Source organism: Hemiscyllium ocellatum, chromosome 3 (genome assembly GCF_020745735.1).
Source record: "Hemiscyllium ocellatum isolate sHemOce1 chromosome 3, sHemOce1.pat.X.cur, whole genome shotgun sequence".
NCBI classification, from domain to species: Eukaryota; Metazoa; Chordata; class Chondrichthyes; order Orectolobiformes; family Hemiscylliidae; genus Hemiscyllium; species Hemiscyllium ocellatum.
Genome location: NC_083403.1, coordinates 78,583,396 through 78,606,225, shown reverse-complemented (window position 1 = coordinate 78,606,225; position 22,830 = coordinate 78,583,396). Strand labels below are relative to the sequence as shown.

The window sequence follows — 22,830 nt, the reverse complement described above, 5'->3', positions numbered from 1 at the left end:
CTAGATTGTGTGACTGCTTTGCGAGCACCTACGTTTTGTCCATAAAAATAACCCTGAGCTTCCAGTTGGCTGTTGGATCAGAACCACTGTAATCCCATACATTTCTGTCTGAAGCCTGCTGCGGTACTTCAGCGAGACTCAACACAAGCTCATTGTCTTTCTCTTAGGTACCTGATAGCATTCAGGGCTCGATATTGAGTTAAACCATTTCTGAGCATGAACCTTTTTCACTAACAACCTACAATCCTATTGCTTGTGATGAAATGGGTTGCTTTCACCACAACTGAATTATTTTCACCTACACAATCCCCATTGTCAACTACGTAACATTTCCTCTTTGGCTTAGTATAAACAATCCCTTTGTTCACTCTCTCTCTCAGTCTCTCTCTCTCAGTCTCTCTCTCTCAGTCTCTCTCTCTCAGTCTCTCTCTCTCAGTCTCTCTCTCTCAGTCTCTCTCTCTCAGTCTCTCTCTCTCAGTCTCTCTCTCTCAGTCTCTCTCTCTCAGTCTCTCTCTCTCAGTCTCTCTCTCTCAGTCTCTCTCTCTCAGTCTCTCTCTCTCAGTCTCTCTCTCTCTCAGATCACCTATTTGCTCATTGTAGGCTTTCCCTGGTCCAAGGTGTCCAAACATTGCCCTGTTGGTCCTCTTCACCAGCCTGGTGTGTTTGTTAGTATTAAAGAATACTACTCCCTGATTCCAAGCCCAGAAGCTACACATGAAGCAAATGAGTAGGCCAGGTTGGTACTCCATATTTTATGCAACAACCCAACAATGGTGGGAGATGGAATTTCATGATCCATAACTTGTACACAAGCTTACTGGCAGCCTGTGCAATGTTTAGTGTATAACTTTTAGCTATCTTTGGTATAAAATCATAAATCCTCTGGCATCCACATTGCCAGTTGCTATGATGAGACCTCTCAAGCTCATGATAACCTACATATTGCCTTGCAGAACAGAAGGGGCTTATTATGGACTCTTGCATGTTATGTGTAACTTCCTACTGCAAACAGTAAGGAGTGTTTAAGTAACAATCTTGAGTTTTTTTTTGACTAGATTGTCATGGAAGATGTGAGGTTTGGGTGAGAGAGAGAGATTTGAGGATTAACAGCTGAAGTGGTGTTGTGCATTGATTTTTAGAAACTTATAAAAAGCAGGTGAAAGACATTTTGATAGTATTGTGACTGCAAGTGTGAGCTAACAGTAAGAGACAAGATACTTATTTAACAACTGAGAACATGATTTTTTTTCCCCCAAAATTAAAGCCAAGTTCTCTGAATTAGGTTCTGAGCAGTGGGTTCCTCCACCAACTCTTCCATTTGCTGGTATTGTCTTTTTACGTACAGGCAATCAAGATCTCATGTTTTTGAGTACCTTCTGAACCAGGGTTTCTGTAGTTTCTGGAATACTGGCAGCCATTTTTAAATCTCCAAATTTACTCCGGTGTTTGCCCAAATGTAAATGTCATCCTTGCTACCTGCCTTTTAAATATCATCATAAAAGACTAGTTCTCTTTTTTTTCACCACATCCTGAAGTCGTCTTACACTGTCTTTCTTTTCCCCCCATCATCAAATCACCTGTGTTTTTTTTTCATCAATGAACCGCCACCACCAGTAAATCACCCATGTTTTCCAACTGATTAAGTTACATGCAAAGGGCAAATCAGACCATAAAAGTTGAGCGAGAGGGGAGGGGGGTGCACATGTCTGGTTCTCTCCTCGCTACTCAATCCCAAACAGGTGTGCAGACATCAAACAGTACAGGCTGGTTACCAGCACACTTCACCCATAATGAGCTGTTGAGAAAAACTGATGGTTGCCCTGAACTCATGTGAACAGGTATGCAAAATAGTTTAGATTTAATTTTTAGCTTCCTTTTGTTTCATTAATTCCTCTACACATGCATCTTATTGACAATCATCACTTCTACTATATAACCATCTTTTTTCCATTTTGAGTAAATTTCCAGGTCATATTTCCTTCCTGTTAGTTTTCCTTTCAAATCCTGCTCTGATCTGTTAAAGAGCTGTTCACCTCTGAACAGCTTCGAGTGCTAATGACTAGGCAACACTTGAACTATTAATTTTTCTGTTGCTTTTGCCAATGTTGTCTGGCCTGAGCTTTTCTAACACTTTTTTTTCTTAAACGTTCATTGTATCTAGCCCTCAACGTATACTATTTCATGGGATGTTGTGTCGGTTTGACACTATTGCAGATAGTAAGACTTTATGCGGATGAGTGAAGTGTCAAATGCTTATTACATTGTGGCAATATTCTTATTGTGAAATTTTCTTATGGATTTATAATATTTGGGCTCCACACAGGCTGATAACTGTAGTTCAGGTTTCATAAATATAGGGTACTGTTAAGTTGTTCGATTGAAAATTGTATCAGTTATACTGAGGATGAAACTCTGAATTGTGCTGTCAGTTAAAATGTTTAGATCACACATTTTGGTGTTTGGACCTGTAGGAATTCCAGAGATTTTTGCTGTTTTCAGATTTCTTGTATTTAATGATTTACTAGTACATTACTTTCTGTTGTCAGGCATATAATTTTAAAAATTTTTTTCCTTGGTGTATTTGATGCAATTTGGGAATTTAGATTGGTTTTCCTGGAAATGCTCAATAGACCTCAAAACAAAAAAAAGTTGACCCCCAGTTAGTAGTGGACCCTTGAACAACTTTAAAATTGGGTTTGATATTGAGAGTGGATTTGGTAAAAGAAACTGCTGTCTTATTACAGAGAGCTACTGATGATTTAACCCAAGGGTCACCTTGCGTCAGGCATGGGGACAGATTGAGAAGGAGAGTCCTTCATGGTAACCTCAGCTGGTGTGGGAATTGAACCAATGCTGTTGGAGTTACTTTGCATTGGAAACCAGCCATCCAGCAGAGCTAACCGATGCCCTCAGGTTAAACAGTCTTTTGTCTGAGAGAACACCGTATGGTCCACTTGGACAGGGAGTCAGTAAGGACTGCAGATGCTAGAAGTCAGAGTCGATAGATGTGAAGCTGGAAGAACACAGCAGGACAGACAGCATCTGGGGAGCAAGAAAGTCAATGTTTTGGTCTGAAACATTGAGTTCCCTGTTCCTTGGATGCTGTCTGATCTGCAGTGCTCTTCCGGTTTCACATCTATTGATTCGGTCCCATTGGACCAAGGGTGACTTCACTTGGAGATGGTACAATATGTGAGACTGCTTCAGCAAGTCTCTTCTTTGCTTAGAAGTGAGGTTGCGCTCTGAGTCCGTGCTCATAGTAAATCTGTGTGCAAATGCATCCTACTGAGCAGTACAGTCAACTATTTGGAAGAGTACCATTGTGATTAAATTGCATGTTGTAATATTGTAATAAAAATGTTATTTTAAATCAGAAGTAACTTGGAAACAAATCATTATAGCAACTAGAATTGCTTTGCAAGTGCATGTCTGAATTCAATTTTTCAAAAAAATGTGGGCAAGGTAGTGTTATAAACAAACACACAGATCTAGATACCATCTATCAACCCCTCAAAATGAACAGGAAATGACATCACCACAAACCCCAGGAACCCCATCCAGGAGAAAGATATAAGTAGAAAGCAGGAGACAACAGCTTCGCTTCACTTGGAGATCTCCGTTGACGATGTTACCTAGCCAGGTAATGAAATGTCTAGATATCAAACCTACAGCTCAGTGAGCAAACCTACACCCTAAACCTCAACCTGAGCTGCAAACCTTGCGGTGTTATTGACCTTGCCATTTTTTGGGTACTTTTAAGACTCCATTTTTTTATTCTTCTATCATTGCTAACTTCTCATATCAACATTGCCTACATCAAACAGCAAAAGAGATTTTCTAAAAACAATGATTAAATATGAGGAAGATCAATTGAAGGTGACACTTGATTTTGTTTTGCTGATTTCTTAGTAATTTAGTATACTGTTTGAAAAGACACTTAAGTGCAAACTTAATTATCCAGTTCTGTACATTTGAATATTCTGTTTGAAGCCAATTAATTGATGTAATTGGTTTATAATGCAGTAATGATTTGGAAAGGAAGGTACTGTGTGATCTAGTACAGTCTAAAGCAGTCTCCAGTGGTAAATTACACAGCTGTATAGTGTTTCCTAATCTTTGTTTATACTGGCATGTAAAACAATGTGTACTGCTAAAGCTGGATTGTCTGGCTCATACCCTAGGCCTCCATTAATACCACCCTAAGACCTTTTCTGTACTGTGCATCCAGTACATTGAGTTTCAGGAAAACAAAGCTCAGTCTTAGCTTTGAGTGTTTTACATTTGTAATGATTGGAACCAGGTGGACCTCTTGTCTACAAGATCCTTGACTGGAATTGTTAATCTGGGCCAATCAGGAGGCATTGGCTGACCAATATTAACAAGGGATTTTCTGCCAACACTTTTTGAAATCTTTATGTAACATCACATCTTAAATGGATCAGATGTGTTGTGATGTAAATTCAAGTCTAAAGTGTATCTCTAATAAAATGACCCAAGCCAATGATAATTTAAAAAAAAAATTAAGAAGGGATTTAGAATCTCCTCAGTTCAGGAGACTGACTCTGACTCTGAGCTGGCTGGCTGGCCAGCCACAAGTTTAGGGTGAGTTGGTGAAGGGATACTGATCTCTGTGCAGATAGTTCAACAGTGAGTTGGATGCTTTTGAAGCTCCTCCAGTCCCCTTTCTCAGCGCAATAATTGTTAACTAATGATAAAGACTATTTGCCCTTTGTTACTGAATCATAGGGTTATAAAGAATTGTTACATTAGCGGAGGAGGCTATGCATTTGATCTCTCTTTATGCTGGTTCTTACAAAGAACAAGTCAGGTATTTCACCAATCGCCATTTTTCTTGTGGCCTTGCAAACTATTTCCACTCACATGCTTACCCAATTTTCTTTAGAAAGCTGCATTTCTGTTTTCTTCCAACACATTGAACACTGCATTCTTGTTCAATAAAAAAAATCTTATTTTACCAATAGCTCCTTGCACTTCGCATTGGCGTTCTCTGGTCTTCCAACCTTTCACTGAGAATAGTTTCTCCTTATCTATTTAGTTTTGTCTAGACCGCTCCTTATTACAAACATCTAATCAAGTCCAATTGATTTCAGAACAGCTGTAGCTACTGCCATGTAACTGTCCAAGTAACTGAATAGTGGAGTTGTTCTGCGCAGTCACATAAACCTTTACTCCCTTCCTAATATATGGTGCCTTGAATTGAATGCACTACTCCACTAAAGGCTGAGCTTGTCTTTTGGAAAAGTTTGTAAAAACTTTGCTCTTGTACTTCATGTCTCTACTTATAAAGCTCGGTATATATTAGTATTTTCTTAACTTTTTAAACCTATTCTGCCACCTTTGGTTTGTGTGTGTATACATATACATAGATATGCACCAATATTTCTATGCTTTGGAATTGAAGCATTTATCTTTATAATACCAGTCCCACATTATTCCTACCAAAACACGTTACTTCTCTGCATGAAATTTGTTCTGCTACATGACTGCCATTTCCATCATTCTTGTCTAAGCCCAATTAAAATCTGAACCTATCCTCCTTTCAGTTAACTTCGCTTTCAAGTTTTGATGTTATGCAGTGTGCAATCATCTTGGGAAACTCCTTTGTTCAGTTTTCAGTAGATTATCCAGCATCATGGACTTGGAGAGTGTTTTTAGAATCTTAAATCTTTAAATCTTAGTCAGTAATTGTCATGAACAAGTTTCCTGAATTCAAGTTATTTAAAAGTAGCTCCCATTATGTTATCTCCCTGTCTTTACTTACTGTCCCACCAGCATCTACTTCCAGATCATTAGCTGCCATTTTCCCCACCTCCAGCGAGATGCCACCACCAGACAAATATTCCCCTCCCCTCTCTTGCCAGCCTTCTGCAGGAACAGTTCTCTCTGGGACACCCTGGTCCACTGTTCCCTCACTACCAACAACCCCCCCCCCCCTCCAACCACCAGCCTCTCAGCATCTTCTGCTGCAACTGCAGAAGGTGTAACATCTATCTGTTTACTTCCTGCTTCTGTATCCAAGGGCCCAAACATACCTTCCAGGTGAAGCAGCACTTTATCTGCACTTCTCACAATCTTGTCTATTACATTTGTTGCTCACAATGTGGTGATCTCTACATTGGGGAAATGAAGTGTAGACTGGGCGAACATTCTTTTCCATTCGCAAACAGGACCCTGAGCCTCTAGTTGCCTGCTACTTCTACATGCCACCCTGTTCTGTGGTCAACATCTGTCTCAGGCTTGCTGCAGTGCTCCAGCAAAGCTCAGTGCAAGCTGGAAGAACAGCACCTCATTTTCCAGTTGGGAACCCTAAAGTTTTCCAGACTCAATACAGAACTATATCGATTATCCGAACGAAACAGACAGGGAGTATTTTGTTCAGATAACGTTTTTACAGGATCTTGAGATCTTGTTTGAATAATCTGAAATTCGAATAATTGGTATTCAGATAACCGAAGCTGTTTTGTATACAGTGTCCTTATCCCCAACTCTGTCACATCAGGTCTTGTTAACACATCCTGCCAATACACACCACCTACTGTTAGCCACTTCCGTTGTCTGTTTCTCTGTCTCTCAAAGGGAATTTTTTTAGTTATGCACCTATTTGACTTGACGAAATTATTAATTCCTGGAATCTGGATTGACAAGACTCCAGTGATCAATCAGCAAGAACCTCATGCAGTAGTACCCTTGAAGCACTAAGAACATTGCACTCACTGTATCTGTGTACTTTGTACAGTGGTGCATCCTTCAAGGGCAAACTATACTAATTCCAAAACAAGGGTCGAAATAAAGGGTTTATGCTTGAATCTCCTGCTTCTTGGATGCCGCCTGATCTTCTGTGCTTTTCTTGCACTACACACTTTTCGCCTCTGATCTCCAGCAACTGCACTTCTCACATTTCTCTTAATTCCAAAACAAGACAACTTCAATTTTCTTGCTGCAGCACATTTTCCAATTTTTTTTCTTTTCCTTGTTCCTTTTGGCGTATGTTTTGTTACATGAGGTGCCATTTAAAACACATGGCTCTCTTTAAGTTAAGATTTTGATTCGCTTCTCTACTTGTTTGATTTATCTAAATGACAGACAACAAAATAATGCTAACAAATTACATTCAATATGACTGTTGTCCTTTGAATTGTCTGCAACCTTTGACGTGTGTGATTATATCTTGTCCAAATGGATGAGACTGTTTTCGGTCTTATTTATCGTGGGCAGCACGGTGGCACAGTGGTTAGCACTATTACCTCACGGTGCCAGAGATCCGGGTTCGATTCCCGCCTCGGGTGATTGTGAGGAGTTTGCACATTCTCAGCGTGGGTTTCCTCCGGGTTCTCCGGTTTCCTCCCGCAGGCCAAAAATGTGCAGGTCAGGTGAATTGGCCTTGCTAAATTGCCCGTAGTGTTAGGTGGATTAGTCAGGAGTGAATGTAGGGGAATGGGTGTGGGTGGGTTGCGCTTCGGCAGGTTGGTGTGGACTTGTTGGGCCGAAGGGCCTGTTTCCACACTAAGTAATCTAATCTTATCTATTTGTAACTTAGAGTATCACTTGCAATGGCTTTTATTCTCAGTCCTGCACCAGTATTTTTGGTGTCTTCCCCCACTCCCATGCTTCCAGTTGAGTGATGCGAGCTTTTTGGTAATATCACCGAGCTACAGCAAACCATTATTCACACATACATTGACTTTGAGCTTTGACTGGGCTGCCAAGGAAAGTTTTTCATTGCCCTTGAGAAGGTCATGATGAACTGCCATTTGTCTGATGCAGATGCAGCCACAGTGCTGTTGGGAGGAGAGTTCCAGGATATTGATCCAGAAGCAGTGAAGTAATGGCAATATATTTGCAAGCTAGGATGGCATTGGTTTGGAGGGAAATTTGCTGATGGTAATATTCCCATGAATCCGCAAGGTGATAGGAATTATGGGCTTGTTAGGTGTTGTCAAAGTACACTTGAGTTTCTGTTGTGCACAGAGATGGAGAGATTGAATGCTTAAGTTGGTGATTGGAATTACAATCAGACTTGGCCTCATGTGATGGATGATATAGAACTTCTTCAGTGTAGTTTGTGCTGCACTGATATAGACAAGTAGAGAGTATTCCATCACATTCCTGACCTGTGCTTTATAGCTGTGCGTCTGGAAGTGAGTTACCTACAGCAGAATTTCTCAGCCTCTATTGTACACTTACAGCCAGTGTTTATATGCTGGATTGATTCAGTGTTTGATGAGAGGTAACCTCCAGTATGATAATTGTGGTGATGCAGTGATGGTTATGTCATTTAATGCAAAGGGGAGACGTTTAGTTTATTTTTTATCGGAGATGGTCATTGTCTGGCACTTCTGTAACATGAATGTTATTTCCTCCTTATTAACCCAAGCCCAATTCATTTTCTGATCTGCATTTAATATCTGAGGACTAGGGAATCCTCTCAGCTGGCTCTGTGCTATTTCTTAATTCTCTAACTGCTTATCTAACATTAGTACTGGATGAGCAGAGATTTCTTCTAGTGTAACATTGGAAAGATTGAAGCTATTGTTTCAGTTTCTGTCTTAAACTAGAGCAGATTCTGTCGTCCTATCTGGCGATTTTCTGAAATTAGGCAAGGCTGTTTGCAACTTTAGTGTGACATTTAACTGTGAGCTGGGTTTCATCATGAAAATCACCTGGTTCCGCCTCCACAATATTGTCCAGCTGGTCTCCTGCTTTATGGCCTCTATAATTGAGGTCACCCAAAACCCTGCTGCTTTCTAACTTACACCCTGTCCACTTTTCCTATCACTCCAATAATTTCTGACTTATAAATGGTTCCTGTCAGGCAACATTTTGATTTCAAAATTTTCATCCTTGTTTTCAAATCGCTGCATGATCTTGCCACCATATCGTTGTAGTCTTCCTCACCCTCATAACCTTGAGACATTTATGCATTTTGACTTTAGTTGCACAACCATTGGTGGATGTTGCTTTTGTTGCCCAAACCATAAGCTCTGAAACTTCCTCTCTAAACTTATGTGCCCCTATCCAGCTTGATTCTTCAAAGCCACTTAGTAGAATGCACCTTTTTGGCCAAACATCTAGTCAAGACTTAACAGGATGTTGTTAGGAATGGAGAGTTTGTGAGTTAGAAAAGTAGGCTGGGACTTGTTTCACAGGAGCAAAGGAGGTTGAGGGGTGACCTTATATAGGTTTACAAAATCCTGACGGACATACATAGTTGAATGACAAGAGTCTTTTCCCTTGTGTGGGGGAGTTCAAAATGAGAGGACATGTTTTTGAGGTGAGTGGAAAAGCTTTTAAAAAGGACATGGGGGCAATTTGTTTTTGTGATTTTCATGTGGAATGAATTGCTAGAAAAAGTGGTGAATGGAAGTACAGTTAGAACACCTAAAAGACATTTGGATAAGTACAAGAATACAAATGATTTGGGGGGAGATGGGCCAAATGCAGACAGGTGGGACTAGTGTAGTTTAGAACATGGTTGGTACTACTTGGACTGGAGGGTCTGTTTCTGTGACTCTGACACTCTGATTTAATATTTCTTAATGTGGCTCATAATCATGCTTTGTTTCATTTTTTAAGAAAGCAAAAATGCAATCGGACAGTTTATTACATTGAAGGGGTGATGCAGTTATGTAAATATGGTTTCAGTTGAAATGACATAACAACCTGGACAAAAGTTTATTGTTGCTTTTGTGACGTTTGCTGTTGGAAGTGCCCCTGTTGATTTTAGTATTCGTTTCATTAATATTAGGATTATGGTTAAATGTTTTAAGCTTTTCAATTTGATTAGCAGTTTCCTGCAGTTTGACTTCATGTTTTATATATGTTTTACACATCTGTCATGCCCAGAAATATTGTGGGTATATTTCAGGTTCCAATGCAGAGTTGGATTTGCACTCTTATTGTTAAGCTCTTCACCAATATGCCAGACTTTCTTAGAATCTTCAGCAATTGATTTTTATTTCAGATTGCCAGAATTGGCAGCATTTTGCTATTTTCATATTTCAGGTTTATTTTTTAGCAATAAATTGTAGTCTTTTTGACTATTAATGGTTATGTAGTTTACTGATTGTGAAATGAAAGCTGAATAAGTGCCTCACATTTGATCAAATGTAACTTGTGTAAGTTGTGAACGAGATGTGTTGTGGACTGTATCGAAAGCGGGGTGCTAGAAAAGGTCAACAGGTTGGGCAGCATCTGAGGAGCAGGAAATCGACGTTTCGGGCAAGACAACTTCATCTGGATTCCTGATGGACTCTTGCCCAAAATGTCAATTCTCCTGCTCCTTGGATGCTGCCTGACCTACTGGGCCTTTCCAGCACCACACTCTTGACTCTGATCTCCAACATCTGCAGTCCTCATTTCTTCTGTGTTGTGTACCGTGCCGTAAACATGGCAAAAATCTGGCAATTGAGCAAATATGCTCAAAACAGGCTTGAGGGTCCCTTGTCTCTCGTAGAATGTCAACTGTGTGACTTAGTTGATGACACTCTTGGCTCTGAATTACAATGTTCTAAATTCAAATCCTACTCCAGAGCTTCAGCATAAGGATTAGATGTGCAGTGAGCAAATGCTTCACTGTCAAAGATGTTGGTTTTGGATGAGATATTTCTGGTGTCCTGTCAATGTTTATTCCTCAACAAATGTCACCAAGACAGATTGACTATTATCATGTTGCTGTGTGCATATTGTCTGTTGTGCTTTGTATGTAAGTGCTTTTGAGGTGCAGTCACTTAATTAGCAGTAATTATGCTTTGAGATATATATGCAGCTGTTTGTAGCTACATCTGTACATTTGGTATACTGAATATAAACTTTTAAAAAAATGTAGGCAATATAAGATTTGGAGGGTGGCTATAGATCTATGAACTAAACAATGCAAGTTCACCTGCAAAGGAAACTAGTGTAAAGTATGCTTTGTAACCACTAAAGCTAGTTGCATCTTGAACAAGCAGGAAGCATGCCAAATTCAGAGTTGAGTGTCTAATAGCTAGTTTTCCATTCAGAAGCAATGACTCTCATTATTGGCTGTATTTCAAAGTTGTTAAGTTACTACTTAAACTGAGTCTTAAAAGTAGAGTAATTTTGTTTGGAATTTTTCGTCTATCAGTGGATCCTAGTTAACAACTTGAGCTATCTCTTGTTAAAAATGTTCGAACAGGAAAGTTGTAAAGTTGAAACTCAAGAACTTAATGTGACAGTGTAATAGAGCACAATACATTAAAAAGTGATTTAGAACTCGTGAAAGTGTTGTAAATCTCTTTAAGAGGTGATAATTCCTTCCAAAGTCCATTTTATTTTTCTGCAGTTTTGTAACCGACGTGCATGCAATGAATTACGAGTGGAAATGTAGTTCACCTGTGTTTATATTCTATTGCAATGTATATGGAGGCATGTTCGAAGTTTGGGGTTACAGAATGATTAATCTTTTTTCATTGATTTATCAAACTATGTTTAATATTTGATCACACTGAAAGTAGATGAAATGTACTGTCGTCTTAAACAGCTGCAAAGAGGAAGTCTCCATAGTTTCACTAGTGTGATATAATGTCATTCTATTTACCAATAACTTGACTCAGTTATCAAATTGATGTCTGTGTAGTCTGGCTTATTTTAGTGATTCATTCTATCCATTTCATTTAGAGTCATAGAGATGTACAGTATGGAAACAGACCCTTCGATCCAACCCGTCTATGCCGACCAGATATCCCAACCCAATCTAGTCCCATCTGCCAGCACCCAGCCCATATCCCTCCAAATTCTTCCTATTCATATCTGTCATTAAACTGGGTTGTTGTTTTACTCTAGTAATGTCACACTCAACACTAAGTTGCCATTTTAGTAATCAACATTTTATTCCCTTTATTTGAGGCAATGGTGAGTGATTATGTCTGGACTAGTAGTCCAGTGTCTTAGATTATTGTTCTGGAATATGGGTTTGAAATTCACCATCTGCTTTGGTGGAACTTGAATTCAATAATGATATGGAAAAACTAGCCAGTGTTGAGCATTGGCAAATTTAACCTGACTGTTGATTGATCTTTTTTTTAAAAAGAACTACCTTATTTGCTTAAAACTTGTTTTGGCCTACATGTACCTGCAGACCCACAGCAATGTAGTTGACTTTTAAGTACACCTTGAATGGGCAATAATGTCTGGCCTAGGCAGCGCTGCCCACATCTCATGAACAGTAATAAGAAATAAATTGATAATTTATTCACCAATGTTACCATATTTTTATGATTGCAAGGCTGTTTGTGTCTCTGTTCTTGCTGTGGTTTTAAAGGCAATGCAGGAGAGCATGCCATATTTCAATATTAAACAGCTGTGTTGAATAGTATGTAGAGCGTGGCATGAGGTTATTTAGTATCATGTTTATTGTTTCTTCCACGAAAAAGTTGCATTTTTGAGTACAATATACACCATATTCAACAACTTCCCACACAAATTCTATTTCTGTGACTAATATTCTTGACTGTCCCATTGAAAATATAAACTGGCCATTTTGGTATTTGTGTTATTTGTCACACCCACTCAGCTGTATTTATGAAGTTTTGGAAAATGGACACTCTTTTTAAAACAGAATGGAAAATAATCTTTAAACCACATATTTGAGAGGTCAGGTAACCTCTTCTGTCAAATTAGGTGGAACTATAGAAGATTGTCTGGAAAGGACATTAAAATGCAAGCACAATTTTTTTGGACATTTAATTAAGAGAATGTCAAAATATAACAAACCTTTCCTATGGATTTATTTGTCATTGTCCAAAAGTAGACTATTCTATTAATGTTACCTCCTAGGTGCTACAAAGGGCAGAAACAAACCAGTGTCTTTCTGAAGCAAAATAAAACAAAACCTGTAGATGCTAGAGAAACTCAACCAATCTGAGAGCACCTGCTGCAGGCAAGCAGAGTTGATGTTTCTGGTCCAGTGACTTTTCCTAAGAACTATTAACAGCTTGGAAAATGTTCATGCTGAATTTGGGTTGGGGGAAGGTGAGTGGGTAGATGAAGATGGAGCCAAGAGAGAGAGATGAAAAGGATCGATAACAAGAAGATTATGGGAGGTGGGTTGGGGAGTAGCAGACCAACAGAGAGGAAAAGCTGAATAAATGATTTGAAGAGCAAAGAGTAGGTGAAAATGGATGAGCTTCGACTCCTCTCAATTCTTCTTTGCTTCAGATCAAAGATGTGGTCCCAGTTATGCCTGTTTCTTTGTGGGGTACATTGAACATTCCCTGTTCCACTCCTACTCTGGTCTCCCCCCAGAACACTCCGGTACATTGATGGCATCATCAGTACTGCTTTTCACCCCAGTTCTGATCAAGAATGATCAATTTTGCTTCCAATTTCCATCCTACCATCATCACCTGGACCATCTATGATTTCTCCCATTCCTTCCTTAACATACCTGTTTCTATTTCTGGGGATAGATTGCCCGTATATTTTGCAACTCCACCAACTTTCACAGTTACTTGACTATATATCCTCACACCCTGCTTCCTGTAAGCACTCCATCTCCCAGTTTCTACATTTTCTGTCGCATTGTTCTGACAATGGCACATTCTGCAGAGGGCCCTTACAAATGTCCACCTGTTTCTTCAACCCAGGGTTCCCCACTACTGGGATCGACATGGCCCTTAGATATGTTTGACCTATCTCTTGTACTTCTGCTCTTACCCCTTATACACCAATAATAGGGTCCTCACTTACCACCCCACCAACCTCTGCATCCAAAGGATTGTAAACTACCATTTCTGTCAACTTCAAAGGGATGCCGCAACCAGACACACTCCCCCTCCCCTTCCTTGTCAGCATTCCTCTGGGATCTCCTCTGGAACACTCTGGTCCACTCTTCTTCCATTCCTAATTTCTCCTCACAACCCCACAGCACCATCCCACGAAATTGCTATTGCTGTAACACCCACCCATTTGCTTCCTCACTGTCTAAGGCCTCCGACATACCTTCCAGTTGAAGTATTTTGAGTGCACTTTATTCAATCTAGTCTGTTTTATTCGCTGTTCACAATGTGGTCTGCTGTACGCTGGGAAGATGAAATGCAGACTAGGTGACTGCTTTGCAGACCACTTAGTTCTATCCGCAAAAGTGACCCTGAGCTCTCAGTTGCCTACCATGTAAACAGAACACCACCGTTTTTGTCACAGACCTGCTGTAGTATTCCAGTGGGCCTCAGTGAAGCTCGAAGAACAAAGTTCCACTTTCTGTTTGGGGACTGGGCAACCTTGGGGGTGATCGATATCGGATTCAATAACTTTACAGCTAATTCCAACCTTCCATCTTCTCTACCCACCTTATACCCAGTCTGTTAGGGCATGAGTTGCTTTTAGCACAGTCATTGCTTTGTTAAAAAAATAAATAATTTACATAATGCAGGCATCACTGGCTAAGTCAGCATTTATTGCCCATTCCTAATTGCCTAGAGGGCAGTTAAGAGTCAATCATTTTGCTGTAGGCTTGGAGTCACATGTAGGTCAGACATGATGAGGATGATAGTTTCCTTCTGTGAAGGACATTAGTGAATCAGATGAGTTTTTCCAACAATCAACAATGGTTTCATGTCATCATTAGATCCTTATTTCCAGATTTTTATTGATTTCAAATTCCACCATCTACCATTGCCTCCTTCACTTAATCACATATGGGTTGCAGTCATACACCTTTTTTATATTGTTTTTATTCACTCTTCTTCTTTCACTTTCTTTCTTTCTTTCTCTCTTTCTCTCTTTCTCTCTCTCTCTCTCTCTCTCTCTCTCTCTCTCTCTCTCTCTCTCTCTCTCTCTCAAAACAAATTACCCTCTATGACAAAATTAAGTGTTATTTCACTTGCAGCATCCCTCTCATTCTCACTTGCCCTGTATCCTTCCCAGACATCCTGTCAACCCAAGACAAGAAGCTTTGTTATTGCTCCTAGATTCCCAGTCTTACCAATGTAAACTAAGTGTTGGTCTGCTTGTGCATGAGCTGTACATTGTAATGTCAGATGTATCTGGAAGCTTGTCCCAGACAGTTAACATCACCAGCCCTGCATTTTGGCATTTGGAATAAAACCTCTAACCTCTAAGTAGTTGATTCTCAATGGGTTTGCACACTCCTTGTCGCAAAATGTAATTGCATGGAATGGATGTGTGAAGAATGCCATCAACTACAGAGATGCACAAACAGATGAAGCTCATAAACCAATGTGTCCCCGCAGCCAATTCATTGGGGACCATTTGGGTAGACAGTGGAAAACATATAATACGGCCAGCTGATATGAACCAACTTCTGATAAATATATTTTCCTTTTAATATAGTTCTTGAGAGCAATTTCAGTCTGTCACACAAGAAGACATCAAGGTTCAGATCCAGAATAGCAAACAAAGGACTTTGCCTCAGTCCCATAAGCAGGTAGGACTGGGGTTAAAACTACCGATTTAAAGAACAAGACCACATTTTTACTACATCAGTTCAAATGAATGGAGCCTGAAACCTGTTTCTGTAAGCGGTGAACCACGGCAATACAAAGGAAATTATCAGTGTTTTATCTCATTGGAATGAGGTATAAAAGTGCATTTTTTTGCTTTCTTAGAAGTCAAGAATAAGCTACCTCTTTTGCAACCATTTCTTGTGTATGTGTGTCTGTCAATCAGTGTGTGTGGGTGCTGTTGCAAAGACATTTAGATGTCATGAAATAAATATTTATTTGAAAAAAAACTGTTTTTGGGAGGTCTCCATACTGACTTAAAAAGCAATTTCTTTTATAAAGCATCAATCCCTAGTAAGTCAGGAGCTGGATAAAGGGATACTATCATCCCTCCCTTGTCCATATCATGCTGAAGATTGGAGAAGACATTTGGGTATAAATTATAAAACTGTATCATAAATTAATTTCAGATGAGAAATGCGGATGGTGTGATAAACACCAAATATACTTGAGTAAAAGTTGATCTTGGATACATATCGATTCCTTTTGGACCAAAAAGTCCATGTACTTCATATTTGTCACTCGTGCTGCTGAAGTCAAACTGGCCCTGATACATGCCTACTCATTCAAAGGGAACTAATCAACCCCTTGTTTCTGCTTCCATCACCCCCATAGTGTCCAAGTTTGTTGTCCATTGTAAGGGGGAGGTAATGACCTAGTGTTATTATCACTGGGCTGTTTCCCAATTAACAGCCATGGCAGATGGAATTTGAACTCAAAGAATCTGTAAGTGAGAGCTTAATGATGACGGCGAACCATTGTCAATTATCAGAAAAGCCCATCTGATTCACTAATGCCCTTTAGGGAAGAAAATCTGCCATCCTTACTTGATCCTTACCAGTGTTATGGTTGACTCTTAACTGCCCTCTGGGCAATTAGGGTTAAACAATAAATGCTGGCCTGACCAGCGATGCCCTCATTCCATGAATGTATATAAAAAACCCCACTGATTCCACCTTTCTTGTATGACAATATGATAAAAGGAAGGAACAGCTTATGTACAGCCCGGTTTGGTCTTGAAGTGGATGAGATCATTGTGTAGTACTGAGAAAACCCAAGACATCTGTGGGTGGCACGGTGGCATAGCAGTTAGCACTGCTGCCTCACGGCGCCAGAGACCTGGGTTCAATTTCTGCCTCTCTGTGTGGAGTTTGCACATTCTCCCCGTGTCTGTGTGGGTTTCCTCTGGGTGCTCTGGTTTCCTCCCACAGTCCAAAAATGTGCAGGTTAGGTGAATTGGCCATGCTAAATTGCCTGTAGTGTTAGGTGAAGGGGTAAATGTAGGGGAATAGGAATGGGTCTGGGTGGGTTGCTTCGGCGGGTCGGTATGAACTTGTTGGGCCGAAGGGCCTGTTTCCACACTAAGTAATCTAATCCAATCTAACATCAGAGATTTAGTTTTAAAAATGTCTCTACAGTTTAGGCAAATGTCTAAGAAGTGGAAAGCCTAATGTTAGCTTGAAAATGAAGTTGCAAAATATGTCACAGAAAATTATCAGAATGGTGTCTGTTTCCATGGATGATTAAAAAAATCAATAATAAAAATACTTTTTGATTCCTTTTGCATTAAGTTTAAGTGTGCGGTTGGTAAGAATACTCCAATCCTTCAACTCCGGTCAGCTGCTGTACTTGGTAGCAACATTATGGGGGAATTAAAATTAGTTTTAACTACTCAATTATTGCTTTGGACAAGTTGAATTCTTATATTTTTGACTAAAATTGTGGTCTCAGGAATTCTACATTTTCATGAGTTACAGTAGTTACTGAAATGTTTTCTTTGTATATTTGCTGGATAAAGTTACACTGTTGTTGCTTTAAATGTATACATTATGTATTACCATATGGTATAATACATCAAATTTTGTGGTGCACCAAATATAAAATATTCATTTAACCAACATTTTGGTTCCTGTCATTTACTATAAAGAATTTTTGTATACTCGAGTGAGCTTTGACCCAAATCAATCAAACTGTTCTGGTGTTCTTAATAAATCATTGGCTCACTTAGTCCATTTTAATTTGATATTGTGCAATGGCCATAATGAAACTTGCTTGTCCCTTCCTGGTTTCTTCTGACTTATTGACCAGGAATTGCTGGACCTGCAATATTAGTATAGAGAATTAGAAATTTCCCCCGACCTTTGTTTTATATGTTTTTTATATAGCAAGTTGTTGAAAATGCACATAGCTGGTGTGGTGATATTGGGCATGTGATCTTTTGAATGACTAGTCCAATTTCCTGTCTTAGCCAATTAAGTGTGTACATAGTGAAAGAAATAAAGCAAGTGACAGAAGGAAATAGCTCATTTGACTCAAATTCACACTACGAAGGAGAAGTAGAGGCAGAAAGAGTGGCTTAAGGGAAAATAGACAAAAAAAGTAAGGAAAAATAAGTTCTATTAAAGTCTCTGCTTCTTTCCCATCACTAAGGAAGCACGATTCCTTGGCTTTCTGTGATTGCTCATAGGTAGGAAACTATAGAACAAACCTACTCCTTTTAACAGAAACAGCGTGCATACAATGATTATTGCACCTCTGGGAAATCTATTTTTTGTCATTTAATACTACCTACTCCATCCAGTATAAGCATCATTACTTCACAATAGACAATAAAAATGAATACAGGCTTTACAAAATCCATATGTGTCATATAATTAGCCTATATGATCTGAGAGGATTGAGAAGAAACCAGTAATTAACCTAATCCTTACATCAGCACTCTATGTAATGAATGTCACCACATTGAAAGAAGAAAGTTCTAAATTCCAACCTCACCCTCTGTGTGACTGGCACTATCTAAGGTGCTGTAGATTAATCATCAGTTATCAATTGATGTTGCCCCAGCAGATCAAATAAAGAATGAAACACATTGTGTATATCAACAAAAACTCCAAATATCTTTAAAGCTGTGTAATCAATTTAAGTACCACACAGCTATTATTAAACCATGCTAAAGAAGTATGACCAGTTAACAAAATTATCTTGGCAACCCAATAACCATTTGGTGGTGGTTCCTTCAGCGTTTTCCTGTTGTGTAAAGTTGGAGAACTATGTACATGATTCTACACCACTGTTTATGCTGTTGGCAATCGATAACATTTTCTACCCAGTTTCACATGCCATCATATTATATTTTTCCTTCATTTGCTTCCTGATATTTGAACTTTTGTTTGCAGCAGGATTATCTTACCTTGTTTTCCTTTTCCTTTGGCAGTTTTGAAATTTCTTTTCCTGCTACTATATTTCAATTGGAGCTTTTCAAATAATCACCAAACGTTGATTGGTCGGACACAATTTAACCATTGGTACAACAAGTCGAGCTGTCTCAGCTTTTTGTTTGGCACTCATCAGAGCTATGACAAAAGAAACAGACTTCAAATAAAAGGGCACTAATCTATACTGCATGAGTTCAGTTGGGCCAGTGCTGATGTGGCGATGCAACAGGAGCAGTTAACTGTCAATTTTATTTCTTCGATTAGGCAGGTAGATTTTGATTGAGATTAATAATATAGGTGTGCAGCAGAGATTGACAGTGTTCATGATCCTTTTTTTAATATCAAAAAGGTGCAACGTATATACAAATTTGTTTTATCTATTAATGTTACTAGTTTTGACTTCTAGCATGCACAATTGCATGACTCTGCAAGCCTGATTGGTGATCTTAAACTGGGTTCTGATGTAACTCATAGCACAGTCCAGATTATTTAATAACTGATTCCAATAGAATCACATCTCATGTTGGATACACCTTTCTGAGGCTTGCAAGGATTGCCTGATTGAATATGAGTAGTATGCCATCTGCTGTGAATAGTGAACTGAATGGGTTGTTTGATATGGTTTACCAGTTATTGAAAAATATTACCTCTACCCAGTATCATGCTGGTATTGAAACTTATACTATCTCAATTGTGTGGCAAGCAGAGGTCTTTTTGGCTATTTGACATCATCCTATTAGTGGGGAAAGCCACTTGTGTATTTACTGTGTAGTAGGAGTGTGACGCAGCTACCTTCACCTCTTGTACAAAGTTTTGAGACACATTTCCCTTTCAAAGAATTATTTAATGGAATTGTTACAGTGCAGAAGGAGGTCGCCTGTGCCAGTTCTAGTTACAAATAACAATCTCCAGCCTTTTCTACATATCCCTGCACATCATTTCCATCAAGTAATCATAATTGCTGGGTCACCTAAGGTAGATTGGGCACTGGACACAGCTAAAAGCGAGATGAGGGCAGAGCAGTGGACGTGATCTATATGGACTTCAGTAAGGCGTTCGACAAAGTTTCTCATGGTAGACTGGTTAGCAAGGTTAGATCTCATGGAACAGATGTAGAATCAGCTATTTGGATACATAACTGAGGGTGGTGAGTAGAGGGTTGTTTTTCAGACTGCAGGTCTGTGACCAGTGGTGTGCCACAAAGATCACTGGGTTCGCTGCATTTATGTAAATGATTTGGATATGAACGTAGAAGGTGTAGTTAGTAAATTTGCAGATGGCACCAACGTTGGAGATGTAGTGTACAGTGAAGGAGGTTACCTTAGTACAACGGGATCTCGATCAGATAGGCCAATGGCCTAGGGAGTGGCAGATTGAGTTTAATTTAGATAAATGTAAGGTGCTACATTTTGGAAAGGCAAATCAGGGCAGGACTTGTACACTTAATGGTAAGGTACTAGGGAGTGATGCTGAGCAAGGAGACCTTGGAGTGTGGGGTCATAGCTACTTGAAAGTAGAGATGCATTAGCCATTATTGGAATACTATATGCAATTTTGGTCTCCCTGCTATAAGAAGGATGTTGTGAAACCTGAAAAGGTTCAGAAAAGATTGACAAGAATGTTGCAAAGGTTGGTGGATTGAGCTATTGGGAGAGACTGAGTAGGCTGGGTCTGTTTTCCCTGGAGCATCGGAGGCTGAGGGGTGTGTTTCTTGAAGTTTATAAAATCATGTGGGGCATGGATAGGATAAATAGACAAGGTCTTTTCTCTGGGGAGGGGGAATCCAAAACTAGAGGACATAGATTTAAGGTGAGAAGGAGAAGATTTAGAAGGGACTTAAGGGGCAATGTTTTCACGCAGAGCCCGGTGTATGTATGGAATGAGCTACCGGAGGAAGTGCTGGAGGCTGGTACAATTATAAAATTTAAGAGACATCTGGATGGATACATGAATAGGAAGGGTTTGGAGGGATAGAGGCCAAATGCTGGCAAAAGGGCTAGATTTGTTTAGGATATCTAGTTGGTGTGGATGAGTTGATTCGAATGGTCTGTTTCTATGCTGCATATCACTATGGCTGTATGACTCTAAGTGTTGATGGTAGAGTGAGTGAATGTTGGAACATGCAGTGCCAATCAAGTGAATGGCCTTGTTATGGCTGGTGTTAAGCTTCTTGTGTTGTTGGAGCTGAGCTCATTCAGCAAAATGGATAATATTCGCGACACTCTTGACATATTCCTAATACATACTGGACAGTCTTTGGGGAGTTGGAAGCTGAGTTTTGCTGCAGGATATTGATAATGGGCAGTTTAGAGATGGCAATGCCATTGAAACGGACCAGAGAGTGAAACATACCACACTTGGCCTTGTGTAATCTAACAGCATTCAATCATGATCTCCAGTAATGGCACCTCTGTGTAGTCACAATATTGATGTGTTGAATTTTACATCTAGTTTGAAAGAGAGAGAGGAATACCTCTAAGGCTAATATTTTAAATAAAGGTTTCTGTGTGGCCATGAGAATTTAATTCCAGGGTGAGGGCTTAGCTTCTATGATTAACTAACAACTTGAGGCAAGCATCAAACTTAAGGACAGAGTATATAAGTTGATGTAGGCTTGCTCGCTGAGCTGGAAGGTTCATTTCCAGACACTTTGTCACCCTACTAGGTAACATCTTCAATGGGCCTCTGGGTGAAGCATTGTTGATAATTCCTACTTTATGTTTGGGTTTCTTTGGGTTGGTGGTGTCATTTCCTGTTCTTTATCTCAGGAGGTGGTGGATGGACTCTAACTCTGTGTTGGTTGATAGAGTTCCAGTTGGAATGCCATGCTTCTAGGAGTTCTTGTGCGTGTCTCTGGCTTGATCTAGGATGGATGTGTTGTCCCAGTTGAAGTGGTGTCCTTTCTTATCTGTATGTAAGGATACTAGTTGTTTTGTGGCTAGTTGATGTTCATGTATCCTAGTGGCTAGTTTTCCACTTGTTTGTCCAATGTATTGTTTGTTACAGTCCTTGCAAGGTAGTTTGTAAATAACATCGGTTTTGTTTGTTGTCTGTATAGGGTCTTTCAAGTTCATTAACTGCTGTTTTAGTTTGTTGATGGGTTTGTGGCCTACCATAAATAGAAAGCAGGAATTATCAACAGTGCTTCGTGGTGATGAAATGTCTAGAAATGAACTTTGCAGCTCAGTGAGCAAACCTACATCCATAACCTCAACCTGAGCTACAAATTTTCTCAAAAGTGTATAAATGAGCAAAAATGAGTGGCAGGCCAGATAATTGTTTGTATTCTAACCAATGGCAAAGAATTTTTTATAAGTTAATCAGGACTAATTGTAGTCCGAGGGGAATCCATCTAGCAATGAAAAAAACAGACCACACGAGTTTCAATGGTTATCTAAAATGAGAAAGAGTCAGTGAATTGAATATTGGTCTTCTAGAGGATTAGAATGAAGAGCTAGTAGTAGATAATGATATGGCAGATGTAATAAATGATGAATTTGCTTCTGTCTTTGTTATAAAGGCTTCAAAATCACACCAGTTATACCTGTAAATCAGTAGGTGGAAGGGAGAGGGAAACTTGGTAAAATTATAATAAAAAGTGAAGTGGTACTGAACAAACAGATGAAATCGTGGGTTAATGAGACTCTGGATCCTTGTATACTTCATCCTAGGGGGTCTTAAAAGAGCTTGGTAAAAACAATGACTGCAGATGCTGGAAACCAGATTTTGGATTAGTGGTGCTGGAAGAGCACAGCAGCTCAGGCAGCATCCAAGGAGCAGCAAAATCTATGTTTCAGGCAAAAGCCCTTCATCAGGAATAAAGGCAGAGAGCCTGAAGCATGGAGAGGTCTTCAAAGAGCTGGCTAATGAGTCAGTGGGCCATAAGAATTAGGAACAGGAGTAGGCTATTCAGCTCTTCAAGGTAAAAACAATGACTACAGATGCTGGAAATATTGTCTAGATTAGTGGTGCTGTGCTTTTCCAGCACCACTCTAATCTAGACTCTGCCCTTCAAACCTGCTCCACTTTTTGAGAGTCATGGCTAATCCAGCATTCCTCACATTCCCTTTCCTGTGTTTATCCCATAACCCTTGTCCCACTTACTGGTCAAGAAT

At 39.6% G+C, this 22,830-nt stretch overlaps 1 protein-coding gene across 14 annotated transcripts in view; it reads left to right on the top strand.

The window, feature by feature from the left end:
- Positions 1-22,830, top strand: part of epb41l2 (erythrocyte membrane protein band 4.1 like 2) — a 211,670-nt gene that overhangs the window by 13,483 nt on the left and 175,357 nt on the right. Inside the window, exon 2 of one of the 14 annotated variants that reach the window (XM_060851157.1) lies at positions 15,331-15,424. The exons of the other annotated variants lie outside the window; for them this stretch is intronic. The gene's annotated coding sequence lies outside the window, so the exon portion shown is untranslated. The remainder of the gene's footprint in view (positions 1-15,330; positions 15,425-22,830) is intronic. 14 annotated transcript variants of the gene reach the window in all.